This window comes from Pagrus pagrus, assembly GCF_965226575.1.
Source record: "Pagrus pagrus genome assembly, chromosome: 2".
NCBI lineage: Eukaryota > Metazoa > Chordata > Actinopteri > Spariformes > Sparidae > Pagrus > Pagrus pagrus.
The window spans coordinates 1,250,280-1,268,244 of NC_140186.1; the positions used below are offsets into that span (position 1 = coordinate 1,250,280).

At 44.8% G+C, this 17,965-nt stretch overlaps 1 protein-coding gene and 1 long non-coding RNA gene across 2 annotated transcripts in view; one reads left to right on the top strand and one right to left on the bottom strand.

Moving 5' to 3' along the window:
• Positions 1 to 17,965, top strand: part of LOC311271323 (uncharacterized protein) — a 207,725-nt gene that overhangs the window by 59,342 nt on the left and 130,418 nt on the right. The gene's annotated exons all lie outside the window — the stretch shown is intronic.
• LOC311266089 lies at positions 13,820 to 17,738 on the bottom strand. The gene is made up of 4 exons (XR_014623656.1): positions 17,721 to 17,738; positions 17,101 to 17,174; positions 15,144 to 15,363; positions 13,820 to 14,314 (listed from the first exon to the last, which is right to left on the bottom strand). It is a non-coding gene; the product is annotated as an uncharacterized lncRNA (long non-coding RNA).

Genomic DNA, 17,965 nt, shown 5'->3' on the forward strand with positions numbered 1-17,965 from the left:
ATATAAAGTCAGGCTCAGTCATCGTCTCCTCCTGATGATATAAAGTCAGGCTCAGCCATCATCTCCTCCTGATGATATAAAGTCAGGCTCAGTCATCGTCTCCTCCTGATGATATAAAGTCAGGTGAAGTCTCGTAGTCCACAGAACATTTCTGGAGCTTCACAGTAAAACAGAGTTGCAGCGTTCTGCTGAACACCTGAAGCAGCTGGAGATGATTTAAACATCAGATGTCTCCATGCAGCTCGTCTGCTGCGATCAGTCTGCAGGAGATGGGTAGGTAATGTTTAAGTGAATAAATATATTAACACTGAAATAAAGTTTTAGATTGAAGATTATTTAAAAATATTTTAGGGAGGAATAAACACCTGGAGTCTCATCAGGTTCTGTTCTGACCCGACGGGAGGAGAGCTCAGAGTTACTTTGTAACTTGTGGGATTAAAAAGGTGATTTATCTTCACTCCTGTTGATCAGCCTGACTGCAGCAGTGACCCGGAGGTGACCTCCAGGTTCTGTTCTGCTGACTGCTGACTGGAGCTGGAGGGGAAATGGACTTTACTTCATGAATGTAACGTAACAGAGAACCAGAACCAGAGTCTCTGCTGAGTGCTGAGTTTAGTCAGAGGTTGACCTGTTGCTCTTTAGCTTACGGCTAATGTACATTAAAGTAACGTGGCTGTTAGGGGAGAATAAACACGTCTCTGGTGGTGAACACACCTTTAAACCGCTGATGAAAATCCATATTGTGGCTCCATAGTCCGTTTAAAATGTCTAAGTTGAAGGAGCACTGTGTAGTTTATAGAAGAAATTCAAACGCTTATAAAACTAATGAGGTAATAACACAAACTGTTGCAATAGGTGAAAAGTCCCAGAACACTGTTTGAAGCTAGAAAGGTGGCAGGGTCCGCGTCACCCGTTCTCTTTTTTCAGGACATCGGTTCACAGAATGAGCTCAGTATGTTCACGAGCTGACCGTGTTTCATTACACGCGTACAACAAAATACTTGGTTGTGAGTACGAGACCAGGCAGAATTTAACGGCTGGGGTAGAAAGCACGTTACGAGTCACATCATGGGCTTCACAGTCTGTACAGTGAGAGACATCCTCTGTCCTCAGACCCTCGAAAAACTTTCTGTACTGAGAAAAAAAAAACGGGACAAAAAGAAACCTCAGGAAGAGCCACAGAGGACGATCCCTCTCCCAGAGACAGGAGGACACACAGGAAGTAGATGTCGCATGTACACAACAGGGAACAAAATCATAGTTTACAAGTTGCTTTGACAGAATATCTGATACAAATGATCAGAGAGCCGCTGTCCTGCTGTCCTCCAACAGGTGGCAGTCACTCCCAAAGAAACGCCGCAGTGTGCCCGCAAAGGCAGAGAAGAAGAAGACTTCAGTCTGTACACAATCACCAACAACTGCTGCTCTCTGCTAGCTACCGTTAGCTAATTGACCCAGTTAGCCGTGGAGCTAAGCAGCCCTCAAATCACGGAGGGAGTCAAAGTGGTCAACCGGGCTCAGCAGCCTCCAGTGGAGACGACTGGACAGCAGACTGGGACTGAACTCTCAGAGAGATGGAGGACAGCGTGAAGACAGGGGACACAGTACAGAGGTGATTTACAGCGGACTGAGGATTTATTTGGACCGAACCAGAGGTGACTGTGGAGACAAACCAACCCTGTTCTGGTGCCTCTGACTCAGTTTGAATGAAGTGTGTTTGACGATGAGTTAACGAGGCGATGAAGCTCGTCTGAGTTCAGTCAGAGAGAAACTTGAGTTCAGACGGTGGACGGTTGGATTTTTCTGTTTAGAAGGAAAATAGGAGTCAAAATATTTCCTCTCTGAGACACAGAGTGCTGTTAGGACCTGGCAAGACGTCTTTGCACTCTGTTTCTTTTTCATCTAAAATTTTGGCCATACCTTTATCTTATCTTCACTCCTGTAATGTGTCCTTTAAAGTTTTCCTGGTTCACTGAAGTAAATACAAATCGACGGCTGCCTGAGAGGCTGAAGATCATCTGAACATCTTCAACAATGTAAAACGTGTTATTTATAGTTAATGAGCTGAAACGTGCAACACAGCTGTCAATCACTGTTGGCACACAAAATACATAATGGTGAAACCCTAATGTCACACACACACACACACACACACACACACTCTAACACCTCATGTGTGTGCCTTTGTTCCAGGCAGCTCTCAGTCACCAAACACAGCCCAGTGTCCCTTTGTTTTTTTGGTGTTTTTAATGGTCCGAGTCATGAAATCTGAACCTCCGCTCTCTCTCGCCGCTTCAAAGCCGCTGGCAGCGCAGAGCTAACGTGATCGTTGGATCACCAACGCCTGGCCGCCTCCACAACGTTCCACTAATCCATCTGAGAAACCCGAGTCCGCCTTGATGTCGACCACGGAGAGCGACGGAGGTGACGGTAAAGTCTGGAAGTCAGACGGAGAGCAGAGTAGATGCTACGAGCCTCGGTGGAGCAAGGCACCGACACTAGCCAAGGGGTTGAGGGTTCAATGCCCACTGTGACAAACTGCACTAATAATGTGAACAGATGTGGAGCTGTAAGGTTTCAACCCCGAGAGAACCGATTCAAAGTTCAACTCCAGCCTGGTTGTTATGGCTTTTGTAATATAAGAAGTCAGTGTTTTCACAAATTGCTCTGTAAGGGGTGTGGTGTGTGTGTGTGTGTGTGTGTGTGTGTGTGTGTGTGTGTGTGTGTGTGTGTGTGTGTGTGTGTGTGTGTGTGTGTGTGTGCATGCAGCAGTATGACTCAGCTGTGCAGAAACAGTTGTGGGAACTGCAGGAGTCTGGAGACGGCGAGGAGAACGGGCCTGACGTCAACTCCCTCGGGCTGAACACAGACGAGTAAACTAAACGACCGTCATGATTCCTGACATGTTTTACTGTCGCTCTCTTGTTCTCTTGGTTTCTGTCCACTGTGTTTTCTAAAAAAGCTCCAACATCTTGACTCAATTTCTCACAATCAAATCTGCAAACAGAGAAAAAAAACAGACGTCTGCACAAAGAAGCTGGTTCTCAGAGAAAAACCTCCCACAGCGCCTGAACACACATCCGAGACAAAACTCCTCCTGAACACTTATTTCTTCCTCGACATGCTGAAGTTTGAGTCAAACACATCTCACCACGTCAAACTCTATCGCCTGAGTCAATGTTGGACACCACGGACATGTTGAAAATTAAGTTTCAGGGCCTGATTTGTTTCAGTGAAGGTCCCGGAGCAAGTTTTGGAAACTGTTACTAAGAGACTGTCCTTAGATGTTCAACAGTGATGGAGGCAAAATGTCCCCTAGTTTTGGACCCAATCTGAAGGAACCCGAGGAAGGTTGGACTTGGTTTGTTGCTCCAGGAGCATCACTGAAACGTACATCATTTATCCAGGTTTTGCACGGCAGCAGATCTGAACACCAACATACTGCAGGTCAAAAGCAGCAAGCAGATGAACCTCCTCAGCTCTCCTAGTTCCCACATCCATGCAGACACAACTAGCAGCGAGACTGACTCAAGCATCGCCTCACATCTCCCGTGTCCCAGCCAAAATCTGCACATGAATACAACACAGAGTACAGACTGTGAGGAAGTACGTCTCCATACCACCAGGTGGCGATAGTTTATTTCTCCACCACTGACTCAACATGCTCAGTTTATTGAGAAGCTGCTGACGAGGGCCGACTGGTACCAACAGTGCGGGTCACAACACAACAACGAGGCCCAAAGATGCTCATCGACAGCCCAACAAGAGCCAGCAGCTGACCGTCGGCCTGGTGTGTCAGGACCTTATGGTCGTGCTCAGATTTTAACCGATATTTATATTCATCACACAAGTTCTTCTGTCTAATGTCAAACATGCTCACACAAGATTAAAAAAAATAAATATTCGCACATCACAAACTACAGCAAGTTATAAAGAGGAAGCGATGCAGCAGCTCACAAGATCTGATGGAGAAGCAGACATAAACAAGATGGAGACCGTGGCGCTGCAGTTAAACACGTCTGGATGAGAATATGGTGGGTTTTCATATTCTTCAGCAAGAACTGGAGGTGACATTTTAAGTTTCAACAGTAGCATGCTAGCTAACTTTAGCCTCATTGGCTAGAATGTTAACGGTTTGCTTAGCAACACCATCAGCTGATCCAGCAGGCCTCGCTCACTGGTTGTTGTGGTACAGATGTAGAAGAAATAACACAAACTCTCTCCGTCAGTGAATAAACAAGCTGCTCTCAGAGGAAACTCTGTTTGACGCTAGAAAGGTGGCAGGGTCCGCCACATATAAACAAAGTAAAACAGTATAAATTGTGTTGTCCTTTAAGGTCAGTTTGTTTATTCAGTTTGTTTATCAGCCAATGAGGAGCTTTCTCTGCTCATTAATATTTCTTCAACAAACCTACAGACTGCTCCTTTAAACTACAGACTGGGTAGTAGACTATCGGGGCGGCCCTGATGAGTCTGGTTCAGGAGGTTTCAGACTGGATCTGTAAACTCTGACGTTACGGGACCATCGGGGACAAACTTTGGTCCCAGACCAGATTGTTAGTTGGAGCGAATCAAGATCTGAATCGGTCCAAACCTGCTGTACCATGAGCCCGGTTTAATCTTTTGGGTTTGTGTTAGACAGCTTCTCCTCTGAGGATCATTCAGACTCTTCACAATCAAAACTCAGCTGAGGCCAACAGCTTTGTTCCAGCTGACTGGAAGCCAGATCCTCTCGTCCAAACTCCAACTCTGAAGCCACAGCAGAGACCGTTGTACATACCACAGATTCCCGTCGCAGAGTGTGTGTGTGTGTGTGTGTGTGTGTGTGTGTGTGTGTGTGTGTGTGTGTGTGTGTGTGTGTGTGTGTGTGTGTGTGTGTGCTGTGATAGTTTGGGGAGTGTAATGACTACCACATGCTGCTGTGTCGACCTGAGTGTTTGTTTCCAGTCTGACTCACAGGATAATGGCTGGATTTTGAAGCGTGTGCATCTCCAAAGCCACATGATGAAGAACAACACGGTTTGGACTTCAGCAGCCGAGATGACTCATCGTCCAACAGTCCGCTGCCTGCCAGTCCGTTCGGGGGCATTTTCTAAACCGACTCGCTCTAATCGGCTCAGTCCGGTTTGGGTGGTCTGTTGTTTCTAACAGATATCCACCGCTCCGAGTTCAGCCTGGTTCACTGTTCCCAAACGGAGCAGTAGGTAGCGCTGACAGGAAAAGTACTGCTTAGGATGCAGTTTCTCTGCTTTGGTTTCGGGGTAAACATCTGCGGTGTTGCTCATCAGCCTCAGGGATCCTGAACCTGGAAGAAAGCCATGGGACTGTGGGCCGCCAAGCCACGGTATCCACAATGCACCGACATCCTCCGAGCAGAAATGGGAATGAGTTTGACACCAGCTGCATCAGCCGTGTTTTGGCAGAACGACCTGAGGTTTTATGGATTAGTTGTGGTTAAAAACAGGGAAGTGGAAGAGTTAGGGCACAGTCAGGATCAAAGTCAGAAAATGGAAATCAGTGTTAGGAGCTCAACACGAGGTCGGGCTGTTAGCAGGGTGGTCCATCACAACCGGCAAGGCAGCAGGTCAGTCTGTACAACAACCTGTTCGTCTACAACCTGAGCGTCTTCTACAACCTGCTCATCGTCTATAACCTGAGCGTCTTCTGCAACCTGAGTGTCCTCAACAACCTGAGCGTCTTCTGCAACCTGCTCATCATCTACAACCTGAGCGTCTTCTGCAACCTGAGCATCGTCTACAACACATCAACAAAAAGGGTCCACATAAACATCAAAGGTCCAATTTGTAGGACAGCTGATTGTTGACTCTCATTACCAACTCTTAAACACTGACGCTGTGGGTTGGGAGAACGCATCAGTACTTGACAAGTTGGGAATGAAACTTAAACATCAACTACCTTAGAGACTGGACCTTTAACCTTCTCAGGAAAGACTAACAGCCACAATCAATAAGATTTACAGGCACCTGAAGGCCACACTCCTCTGTCACAGTGCACCTGAGGACTGAGGTTCCAGTTACGTGGGAGCCAAACTGAGTCGAGCTCCCATCAGAGCACTTAAATCACACATCTGTGAGGGCCATTAATACATTACACACCGACAGACAACCATTATTTTAATCACAAATAATGTGTTTTCCAGAGCAACTTCGTCACTAGTAACAGCAACGTCACCACACAGTTACTTACAGACAGTTGTCGAGTGAGGAGCAACTGAAACTTTGTGAAACGACTACAACAAATCTAAATCACTGGTGCCTGATTCATTTCAACAGAATCAGTGACTTACTACAGCTGTTGCTGTGTGCTTTGTGCTAACGTTAGCAACCTGCAGCTCTTCTGTCCCTCTGCATTGGCTCCTTGTGGCTTTGACATTTGACATAGAAATGAAAAATGTTCATTGTTTTTATCATTATCGCTGTTTCAGGCCTGCAGTGACTCTTACATCCTCCGACAGTGGAAATACGAAGCCCACACACAGAGCTGCATCTGTTCTACCAGCTGTGATTAACTGAATGATCCTGATCTGATGTTGTGTTTTATGCTCCAGCCTGAGGGTCGACTGCTGTTTGTGGCTGAGGATAAAAAATCAGAAGGATTAACTGAGACTGACTTTTTATATATTAGTATTGGTAAATGGACTCCTACTGACCCCTCATAGCACTTTATAACACTTCACACACTGATAGCTGCCAACTGTTGCTCATCAGGAGCAATTTAGCTGGAGACCCTCCAATCACTGTACGACCCGCTCTGCCTCCTGAGCTACAGCCGCCCACGAGGCTATTATTCTGTACATTTTCACAAACACGGGGAACTTAAGTAGGTCTGCATATATAGTTCTGTATTTCTGCTGTATTTCCATCTATTGTAGGCTAATATATGTCGTCATTGAGAGGGAAAAGACACTTATATGTTTTGTGGCTCCAGACAGATTTTATTTGGCTCCTTTGATAGTAAAAGGTTGCTGATGGCTGCGTTGGCTGCAGGATGAGTGTCGCTCACATGTTCTTCGGCTCAGTGCACTGAGACTACTGTCCTCACCAACCATGTTCACTACCTCATGTGAGAAAACACCTCACAATATCACAATAAAGAGCGTGAACAACAGACACGTCTCATTAAATTGTTGTTCGTCCTCTTTCTACATTTTACCTCTTCAGATCAGTTTGTGATCAGCAGGCGAGCTGTATGGAGACATCTGATGTTTAAATCATCTCCCGCTGCTTCAGTTGAATGCTGCAACTCTGTTATACTGTGAAGCTAGAGATGTTTTGTGGACTGTGAATCAAACACAGGCAGGTCGAGGTCATCTTATCATCTGTGGTCTCATCGCCCTCTCAGCGTCGAGGACATCGAGCTTTAACTTTCACAAACCTAAAATGTGCGTGTAATCGAACCCTAACCTCCGGCAGAAATATAAATTATACCGACATGTTAGAGTCTGCCTCATGTAACCACGGAGACTGAAAAAAGCTGCAGCAAGAAGGAAAAGTAGGAAGAAGAGGAGGAGGAGGAGAGGACTGCTCATTACTCAGCTGCGTGTCCTCCTGACCGAAACAAACAAACCCTCCTTCAGCTGATCAATATCAAATTAAAGTGGTGAACAGCTGCGATGTTTACAGCGTCTCCTCTCAGAGATGTGGGGCTAATTACTGCTGCTGGTCTGAAGTCGATCAGGAGGAACGTCTGGTTATTAACTCAGAAACAGAAAGTCTGTTCTACAATCAACAGCCCTTTAAAAATCTCTTTGTTCTTGTTCTTTCCTCAGAAATTATGAATACTAAATGAATATTTGAACACTGAGATGTTTCAACATGAAGCTGAAAACTTCTCCGACAGATTTTAAAACGCTCTTCTGAACATGTTCAGGTCCAGTCTGCATGAATACTCAAACTTTAGAGCTGCGATTTAAAACTATTCATTTGATTAATGCGCTGATTGATCTGGTCCACAGACAGAGACAGAACCGGCGCTGACTGGTTACAGTGCGTATTTAAATACTTTAAGTCATCCAATAAAATGTCAGTGACTATAAGAAAGAAATCGGATTTGATTTTGTAATAAATTCATTGTTGAGCCGTTGTGACTTCAGTGGTGAGTTTCCTCTTTTACTGATTCTGCTCACCATGATCTGCTTTCATTGCTTCTTTTCACGCTGTGCTGAGGGAACCACGTCTGGATCCTCTGTGTCCTGTACATTTGGCAGAACTGACACTAAAGTTGACTTTGACGAAACACAACGCGCAATAATAACAATGATACATTTTGCTAATCGAGGTACCGAGACGCTCGACTGTGTTCACTCAAGTCAGATGAAAAATGTTTGCGTCTTAGACAGATGCTGCTGACAGCTTCTGTCTCTTTGTTTCAGAAACATGAAACTGTTTTTGATTTCATTCAGTCGTCTGACTCTGTTCTTACCTCATCAGCTGAAACAGAGAAGCAGTCGGCTCGATCTGCAGGTGGAGCTGTCTGCAGGTGGAGCTGTCAGCAGGTGGAGCTGTCTGCAGGTGGAGCTGTCAGCAGGTGGAGCTGTCAGCAGGTGGAGATGTGTGCAGGTGGAGATGTCAGCAGGTGGAGCTGTGTGCAGGTGGAGCTGTCAGCAGGTGGAGCTGTCTGCAGGTGGAGATGTCAGCAGGTGGAGCTGTCTGCAGGTGGAGATGTCAGCAGGTGGAGATGTCAGCAGGTGGAGCTGTGTGCAGGTGGAGCTGTCAGCAGGTGGAGATGTCAGCAGGTGGAGATGTCAGCAGGTGGAGCTGTCTGCAGGTGGAGATGTCAGCAGGTGGAGCTGTCAGCAGGTGGAGATGTCAGCAGGTGGAGATGTCAGCAGGTGGAGCTGTCTGCAGGTGGAGATGTCAGCAGGTGGAGCTGTCAGCAGGTGGAGATGTCAGCAGGTGGAGCTGTCTGCAGGTGGAGATGTCAGCAGGTGGAGCTGTGTGCAGGTGGAGCTGTCAGCAGGTGGAGATGTCAGCAGGTGGAGCTGTCTGCAGGTGGAGATGTCAGCAGGTGGAGCTGTCAACAGGTGGAGATGTCAGCAGGTGGAGATGTCTGCAGGTGGAGCTGTCAGCAGGTGGAGCTGTCTGCAGGTGGAGCTGTCTGCAGGTGGAGATGTCAGCAGGTGGCTGAGGATCTGCAGGCGTAGGAACAAAATATTTAGTGCTTGTGAAGAGAGAGGAGGAGTTCCTGTGACAGCTGGTTGTTACATTATATTAATAAAAATGCTGCTGATGGTGATAATAACACCACCTGAGCCCCATCAGAGCCAGCGGTGGAGGAAGTATTCACATCCTGACAGTAACAGCAGCTCCGCATCTGCAGCAGATCTCCATCAAATCAGTGAAAATGTGTCTGAGGCTGTTTTCATGAAGCGTCCTGATACTGAGAGAAGCTCCTGGTGAGGAACGAAGAACCTCAAACTCAGAAGTTTAATAATATTAATGAGGTAAAAATACAAACTGTCTCCATCAGTGAATAAACAAGCTGCTCTCAGAGGAAACACTGTCTGAAGCTAGACAGGTGGCAGGGTCCGCCACATAGAAACACAGTAAAACAGTATAAATGGTGTTGTCCTTTAAGGTCACTGTTTATTTAGTTTGTTTATCAGCCAATGAGGATCTTTCTCTGCTCATTAACATTCTTCAACAACACTACATAGTGCTTAAATATGAATATTTTTACAGAAACCTGCTCACCTTGTTCAAAGACAATATTCATTCCTGTCTCTGGGCTGTTTGAAAAATATACACGTGAATCATGTTGATTTGTTTTCTTCCCTGTTCTGTGCGCACTGATCTTTAAATGTTGTGTTTTGTTCCCAGAAGCAGGAAGCAGGAAGTGTTTGACATGTTGACCTGCAGATCAGTTTGAAGTTTCCAGCAGCAGTCGATGGATGAGAGATGAAACTGTTACTCACAGAAGGCAGACGGAGGGAACATGGTGCTGTCGGTGCCACAGGGCTGATATCACGCAGCTGTGCAGGGAGGTGAAAGGTCACTGAGGAGGATGAGCAGAGGCCTGACGCTCACTGAGGGCTCCTGGTGGACAGGTGTGGAACTGCAGGGCCCTCCTCCCTGTGGTGCGTTCAAGGGCTTAGTGTTAAATCAGGAATATTCAAACATATGAGACATTTACTGTCCGTTGTTCTTAATGACTAAAGGTGAAAGTCAGCCATAAAAGTATCTGATGTTAAATGTGTTTTACGATGTCAACGACCCGGAGAGAAGAGTGAAGTTTGCACAGTGAAGTCTGGGCTGAATACCAGAGATCATTAATCATCAGCGCCTCACAGAGATAATGAGCCACATTACACTCACACGGGGAGATTCATGAACAGTCTGCAGGCGTGAGGACGATCAATGACTCTAATCGTCTCTCTGGATGATAATGAGACATCGATCTGTGATTCAGCAGAAACGGCCGAAGCAACCAGAACACTGATTCTGTAACGTCGTTAAAGTTATTGATCCGGAGGAAAAGTTTTAATAACTGCAAAACTGCTTCTCTTGTAAAACACGTCCGGCTGTTTGAGCTGCGAGGACGACCGGTCGGTCCAACGCTGCATCGTCAGACATTCATGGTCCCCACAGGTTAAACCCTACTGATCTTGGTGATCCTGACTTCTCTCTAGCGCCACCAACAGGGCAAACTTTTAATTTGTCCTGTGAAAAGGTCCAAACTTCATTGACGACCTTGAGATTTTGTTTTTATGGATTATTATTAAGGTTCTTTAACATTAGTCTGATGCTTTGGTTTTCTTTACAATTATCATCGCGACCTCAAAGAGCTGCTGGTGTTGTACCGGTGGCGCCCTCTGTAGGCTGTAATGTCCATTACACCTCACAATGTGGAAGCTCTTTGCAGATTTTTCAGTTATTCCTGGAGACAAACGAGTATTTGTGCTAAAAATGTAAAGTTTGATGTGAAGGTGGTGCTGCAGGGAAAGTCATGGAGTCATTTCTTGTTGCACCTTGTGGTCACGAGTGGTACTGCACCTTTCTTTGGTTGTTTCTCCGTTTTAAATCATCTCCAGCTGCGTCAGCTGTTTAGCAGAATGATGCAACTCTGTTTTACTGTGAAGCTCCAGAAATGTTTTACTTCACCTGACTTTCATCAGCATGGAGGGAGGAGATGATGATAAATAAATCAAATTAGAAATCCTCAACAAAGACGCTCCTTACATGTGCAGAACTTGCCTTAGAAACATCATGTTTTAAGTTTGCTTCAGGATCACAGTGATCCAGTGATAGTCGTCTGTACATCCACAGGTTCACTGCTAACAGGAAGTGCTAACAGCTGATTCTGCAAAGTTTTAATGTAGTTTTGGAGCTTTTTTCCTCCTTTTCTTGGTTGTTTTTTTTCTGTTTTACTTTAGTTGTTCAGCAGAACGCTGCAACTCGGTTTTACTGTGAAGCTCCAGAAATGTTCTGTGGACTACGAGACTTCTCCTGACTTTATATCATCAGGAGGAGACGATGGCTGAGCCTGACTTTATATCATCAGGAGGAGACGATGGCTGAGCCTGACTTTATATCATCAGGAGGAGATGACTGAGCCTGACTTTATATCATCAGGAGGAGACGATGGCTGAGCCTGACTTTATATCATCAGGAGGAGATGATGGCTGAGCCTGACTTTATATCATCAGGAGGAGATGATGACTGAGCCTGACTTTATATCATCAGGAGGAGACGATGACTGAGCCTGACTTTATATCATCAGGAGGAGACGATGGCTGAGCCTGACTTTATATCATCAGGAGGAGATGATGACTGAGCCTGACTTTATATCATCAGGAGGAGACGATGACTGAGCCTGACTTTATATCATCAGGAGGAGATGATGACTGAGCCTGACTTTATATCATCAGGAGGAGATGATGACTGAGCCTGACTTTATATCATCAGGAGGAGATGATGACTGAGCCTGACTTTGGGGATGTTTCCACTGTGATATCTGTCAGTTACATGTTTTATCATCTGCATTTTGTGTCTAAACATCTGAATTAGATAATCCACAACTCGTTTGTTCTCAGACTGAGCAGAAACCAAACTGCAGTTCGTATTCGTCTTTATATTCTGAAGGTTTTTACGGAGGGCGTTGTTCACATATCATTCGAAGCCTCCGCCCTATTTTATGTCTGTTGACAGTGTTTCTGATGTATGCAGCGATGTCCCTCTGTAAAAACCTTTGACTCCGACATGTGAACAACATGAAACAAGTCTGAACCTGACTTCATCCAGCGTTCACATTCCTGTTGATGCTTTCAGTCTGTATTTCACACAATAATGCTTCATTTGCACATTTCAGAAAACTTGTCTTGATGTCAGAAATCAGCTAACATATCAGCAGTTTCATGCTGATATGTTAGTTTTGTTTCACGCTCTCCACCTGCAGTGTGAGGAAATGAAGCTGTTCAGGTTCATCGTCGTACGAAAGCTTCTTCTGAGGGTTCTGATGGACTTGGCTGAAGGGGAACAGCTGAAACAACCGGGCCGTAGCTCATCACAGAGGAATGGGAAACATTTTCCATCTTAAAAATACTCCCATGAAATTCAGCGTGTAACTTTGTTTTCTACAGATCAGGTTACAGGAGGGAAGATCCGGATCCAAACACAAGCCCTGCAGCCTGACGAGGACTCCCTCAGTCCAACAGTTCAGGGTCTGGACCCGCTAATGGACCTGAACCTCCTCAGATGAGACCGCACACGGACTAAAAACTGAGGCTGTGATGTGTTCACACACTGCTTTATTAGTCGTTAAAGGAACAGTTCACCCTAAAAGTTAAATAAAGTCTTGTAGTCCACAGAACATTTCTGGAGCTTCACAGTGAAACAGAGTTGCAGCGTTCTGCTGAACACCTGAAGCAGCTGGAGATGATTTAAAAACGAAAAAACACAAAAAAAGAAACCAACCAAACTCCAGGACGTCATTAAAAACTTAGCAGAATTAGCTGTTAGCACTTCCTGTTAGCAGCATGTATGTACAGACAGCTGTCACTGGGTTACTGTGATACTGAAGAAAACATAAAAACATGATGTTTCTAAGGCAAGTTCTGCACATGTAAGGAGCATGGATTCTTTTTTTGAGGATTCTTCTAAACAACTGAAGCAGCTGGAGACTTTTAAACCTGGAAAAACAACCAAAAACACATCAGATGTCTCCAGACAGCTCGTCTGCTGTGATCACAGATCACCTGATCTGAGGAGACCAGATTTAACCCTCAACAGTGTAAAGAACGTCTTTACAAATCAATCTTGCTGTGAAGCTCGAGAAACGTTTTGTGACTTTCCATCAGCATGTGGGGCAAAAAAGATGACTTAATTTTATTGGGGGGTTTTTTGGGGTGAACTGTTCCTTTAACAGTGAAGGTGTATTTCATGGCTGCTGCTGATGTCACACCTCCTTTAAGAGAGGAAAGTCAGTTCAAAAGGTCAAGAGGTGACTGAAGCTTTTCCCCCACATGTTGAGCTCTGATCACTGAGGTAAAGCTGCAGAAGCTCTGGAATAACAAGTCGATTAAATAATCCTCCTGGAAGCCGCTAAGAACCAGAGAGCTACAGAAGCAGAGCAGAGAAATAAGGTTTTATAGTTTGTTTAGAAATCTGAAACTGGCTTATAACTTCACCTTCATACTGTCCCGCTCACTGATGGTTGTTTTGGGTCCGAACACGATTCATCGACTAACAACTTACATACACACGGTACTTGTTGGTAGATAAACTCAGCGTTGGTTCTGACCTGCCTGGACTCCAACTGTCTAAAAACAACAAGTTCACATTTTGGAGTAAAAGCCACAGCGTCATCAATATATTTCTGTTTTAATGCAGTAAACACTTTAATGTCCACACATTGTTTATTCGAGCAGTTTCTGGAAGCAGCTTCACTCCCCGACAGTTGGACCCTTTTAAAAAGTTCAAGCTGGTTTGTCGATTGATTTAAAATCACAACTCAACCATCACCCGACCATCAAATCAAACAGGATCAAAACACAAACTGTCCGACAGAGCAGCTTCGTCACCGCAGTTTAATCATGTGGACACAGTGGATCAGTGAGTTCATCAGTGAGTGCTGGTCTCAGTCCTCCTCTGCGGTTCTGTCCTTCAACCACACGGTGAACAACCGTCAGTCCAGTCTTTCCTCTGCAGGTTTCTGTTTGAGCGCCGCCTCAGAGCGCACGGAGCTCTTTATGGCTCTCTGCATCAGCCAGGTGGTCAGGTGGATGGTGACGAACGCCCCGCCGGCCGCCCACAGCCAGTTCCTCCTGATCCAGCTCTGAGGCTTCATCCTGACCCGGCTGCAGGGGACACACACAGACACTTTATCATACAGGCTGAATTCATGTTTTCTCAGAGCATTTGCAGTTGCTGTCAGGATGTTCAGAGGTTTTCTACGAATATTTCGAGAATAATTTCAGGGCCCGAGCTTAAAGGTCCAGTATCAAAGAGTCCTAAAACCCAGAAATCAGTTAGCATGTTAGCATGTTAGCGCGTCCTGTCCCCTCGTCTCAGAGTCTGTTTAATGTGTTTTCAGTTAAATGTGTGAAATAAGGTGTGTTACAGGCTGAACACATAAACTCATCATTAAATGTCCACAGTTTAATTATAAAGCTCTTCATGTGTTAAAAACGGTTAGCGGTTGCTAACAAGTGTCTGAATGAGGCTACAGAGGTTGTCGGGGACATTAAACGTCCTCACAGCGAACACGGAGACTCGTCTCCTCACTAGTCCGTCTTTACAGGCCCACTTTAGTTACACACTGTTCTCACTCTGACTTTACAACTTGTACATTGATCAGTTTATAGAAACCTGGATAGTAATTGTGCAGTAAGACGCTCAGTGGTGGAGACGTTTGAGTCATGTGACCGTGATGTCGTCTGTTTGTAGCCTAGCATTAGCTTTTTACTGCTGCACATGTATGTTATCATATTTGTCCATCATGGGGGCCGTTTCCACTTTAAACTGGTTGTGTAAATCCTGCACTGACTGTTTGTTTACAGAATGAAGTTTGCATTTGCCTCAGTACAGGAAGAGTTGTCTTAGAGCAACATCTAGTGGACAGAAGAGGAACTGCAGCGGAGCTCAGCCTGTTAGAGTCCAGACCTGCAGGTGCTGCAGGCTTCATACCTCAGTGAGAGTTACTGGCTCTTGGCAGCAGCAGCAGGAGGTGCAACGAAGGCGACGATGCCGGGCTCCGGGATGAACTCGTCTCGGTCTTTACGCAGCAGCGGGTTCGCCTTCAGATTGTACCAGCCCCAGTGGATCAGCCCCAGACTCGTTCCCATCACAATCAACACCTTGTAGCTCTTCCAGAACTCCCGAAGGCCCATGACTGACCAGGACCGAGCTGGTGAAACACAGACGAGGATGAACGTGATGTGATGTGGAACAGAAACGTGATTCTGTTGGTGTCATTAAACCCGAATACACTGAGAGTAATAAACCTGAGAGCGCTGCATCATACTTCAAAGAAGAAATACATTTTAAAAGGTCCAAAAGATATAATGACAAACCAGAGGAGATGACTTACACATTCTTTTCCCTATAAATGTGTTTAGATCAGCTGATAAAATAATATCAACATATTTTAAAAATCCTTTTTATGAATATTAGCATCCACCCAAAAATGGTTAATCAGAGCTGAAACGATTACTGAAATAATCAAAACAATAAATCCGTTTTTTGAATGATTCTGTTTTAAGGCTGAATAAAGCTCCTCTGATATGAGAATCTGCTGCTTTGCTCTGTTTGGTTTGATCACAAACTGAATATCTTTGACTCTTTAGACTGAAGGTCGGACAAACAGAACAACGTGCAGAGGTCACCTTGTGGTCCAGAAATGTTTCTCTACGTTCTGTAGATTAAAGGAGCAGTCTGTAGATTAAAGGAGCAGTCTGTAGTTTAGTTGAAGAAATGTTAATGAGCAGAGAAAGATCCTCATTGGCTGATAAACAAACTAAATAAACAAACTATCTTTGTTTTCATGACTGAATAAACCGAATAAACAGACTGACCTTAAAGGACAACACCATTTATACTGTTTCACTGTGTTTCTATGTGGCGGACCCTGCCACCTTCCTAGCTTCAAACAGCGTTTCCTCTGAGAGCAGCTTGTTTATTCACTGATGAAAACAGTGTGCGTTATTACCTCATTAATATTGTAAATATTAAACTTCTGACTTATTAACTACAGACTGCTCCTTTAAACGCGTCCCTTTAAATCATTATGTTGTCCACCTCTTTAAATAACTGAGATTAAACTGAATAAACGGACACAGCTCTCTGTGTGATACGACAGCAGCACCAACTGAACTTTTAAACCTTCATGACGGAGGATTTACAGTTAGAGCCAGGTGTGCCTCACTGACAGGTACTGACAGGTACTGACAGGTACTGACACAGATCATTAGTAACTGATGACTGGACCTGATACACGTGGACAGGAAAAATAAAGACCTTCAAACTTGAGAATAACCTGTGAACGACTGCAAAACACTAACTCAAGTACTGTACTCATGTATACCTGTGAGGTACTTTGCTTCAGTACTATCATTTTCTGCCACTTAATACTTTCACTTCATCTTATTGATAACTTTAATCTGCTGGTCAGCGGTTACTCTGTCATCAGATGTCTTGTGGACACAGAGAACACAGATCAGAGCCAGAGTACATTTTAATTCATCTACTTCATCAGCAGTCAGTCACAGAAACACCGATAACAACTGACCTGTTGTTACAATACAACCTGTTGCTGCTCAGCTACATGCTCCACTAAAGTACAACACAAGGAGGAACACGTTGATCTGAACAGTCAAGTTAAATAACAGCAGACAGACAGTTATCTAACCTGCTAACGGTGAGCTAGCAGGGCTAGCAGCGACGTGATGCTAACAGCTGCTAACAAGGCTGTTAGCAGCTAACAGGCTGTTAGCTGCTAACAGGCTGTTAGCTGCTAACAGGCTGTTAGCTGCTAACTGTCGGGCTCGTCTGTCGTCTTTTTAAACCGCTGAGCAGCAGAAATCAAACTTCACTCTTCATTAAAGTAATAAACGAGTGTGTGTGGACATGAACGAGCAGCTCTCACCTTCACAGATCAGCTGCTCCTGCTGCGCCGGGCATCATGTCCGGACCCGGAAGTGAGGCTGCCCGACCAGCTGCCTGAACGGATTTATCACAAGAGTTCAGGTCAAAACAACAAGCTGGTTAAAACGCGAATACTAAAATATAAAGCGTGTTTATTGTTGGTTATTATTCATCTTACACAAGTGTTTTAAGAGAACAGACTTTCAAACGAAGCGTCGATGATTTACAGGTTTTACAGTCAGGCAGCCCTGGGCCGAAATCTGTCACGTGACTTTTATTGAAGGAGGCTTTGTCCTTTAATATAAACTAATACATTTATATATATTTTAAATGTTCTTTTAAACTCTTAAACAAATAAAACATCTGCCAACAATCACAATACAATAATTAAACTTTAATATTATTATTATTATTTTTATTTAAGGCCCATCTTATTGTATAGTAGTTGTGCAGATGTCCCTGCATTAATGTTATAAAGAAGTGCTGACACTCCGAGATGAGATAAGCCCAGAGCCGGTTACTGTGGCGTTTTTGGGTTTTTGTTTGCAGGCGTTCATGCCGCCCTGGGCAGCTGCCCATATTGCCCACATGAGGAACCGCCCCTGCCTGAACTCTACCCACCATCAACAGGACAGAAGATCAGCTGTGAGGACCCTCCGACACTCCTGGAGCTCAGCAGCTGATGTGGACACTTCAAGCCTCCAGGTCACATGACAAAGGACAAAGGAGACGTCTCGTGTCCAACACATATTATATTCACACACTGTGATTTTATATAAAAGAGAACAATGTGTGAAAACTCATCAGACAGGAAATATTCAAAGCACATTATTGGTGTTCCTCACAACTCTGAACTTATTCAAGTC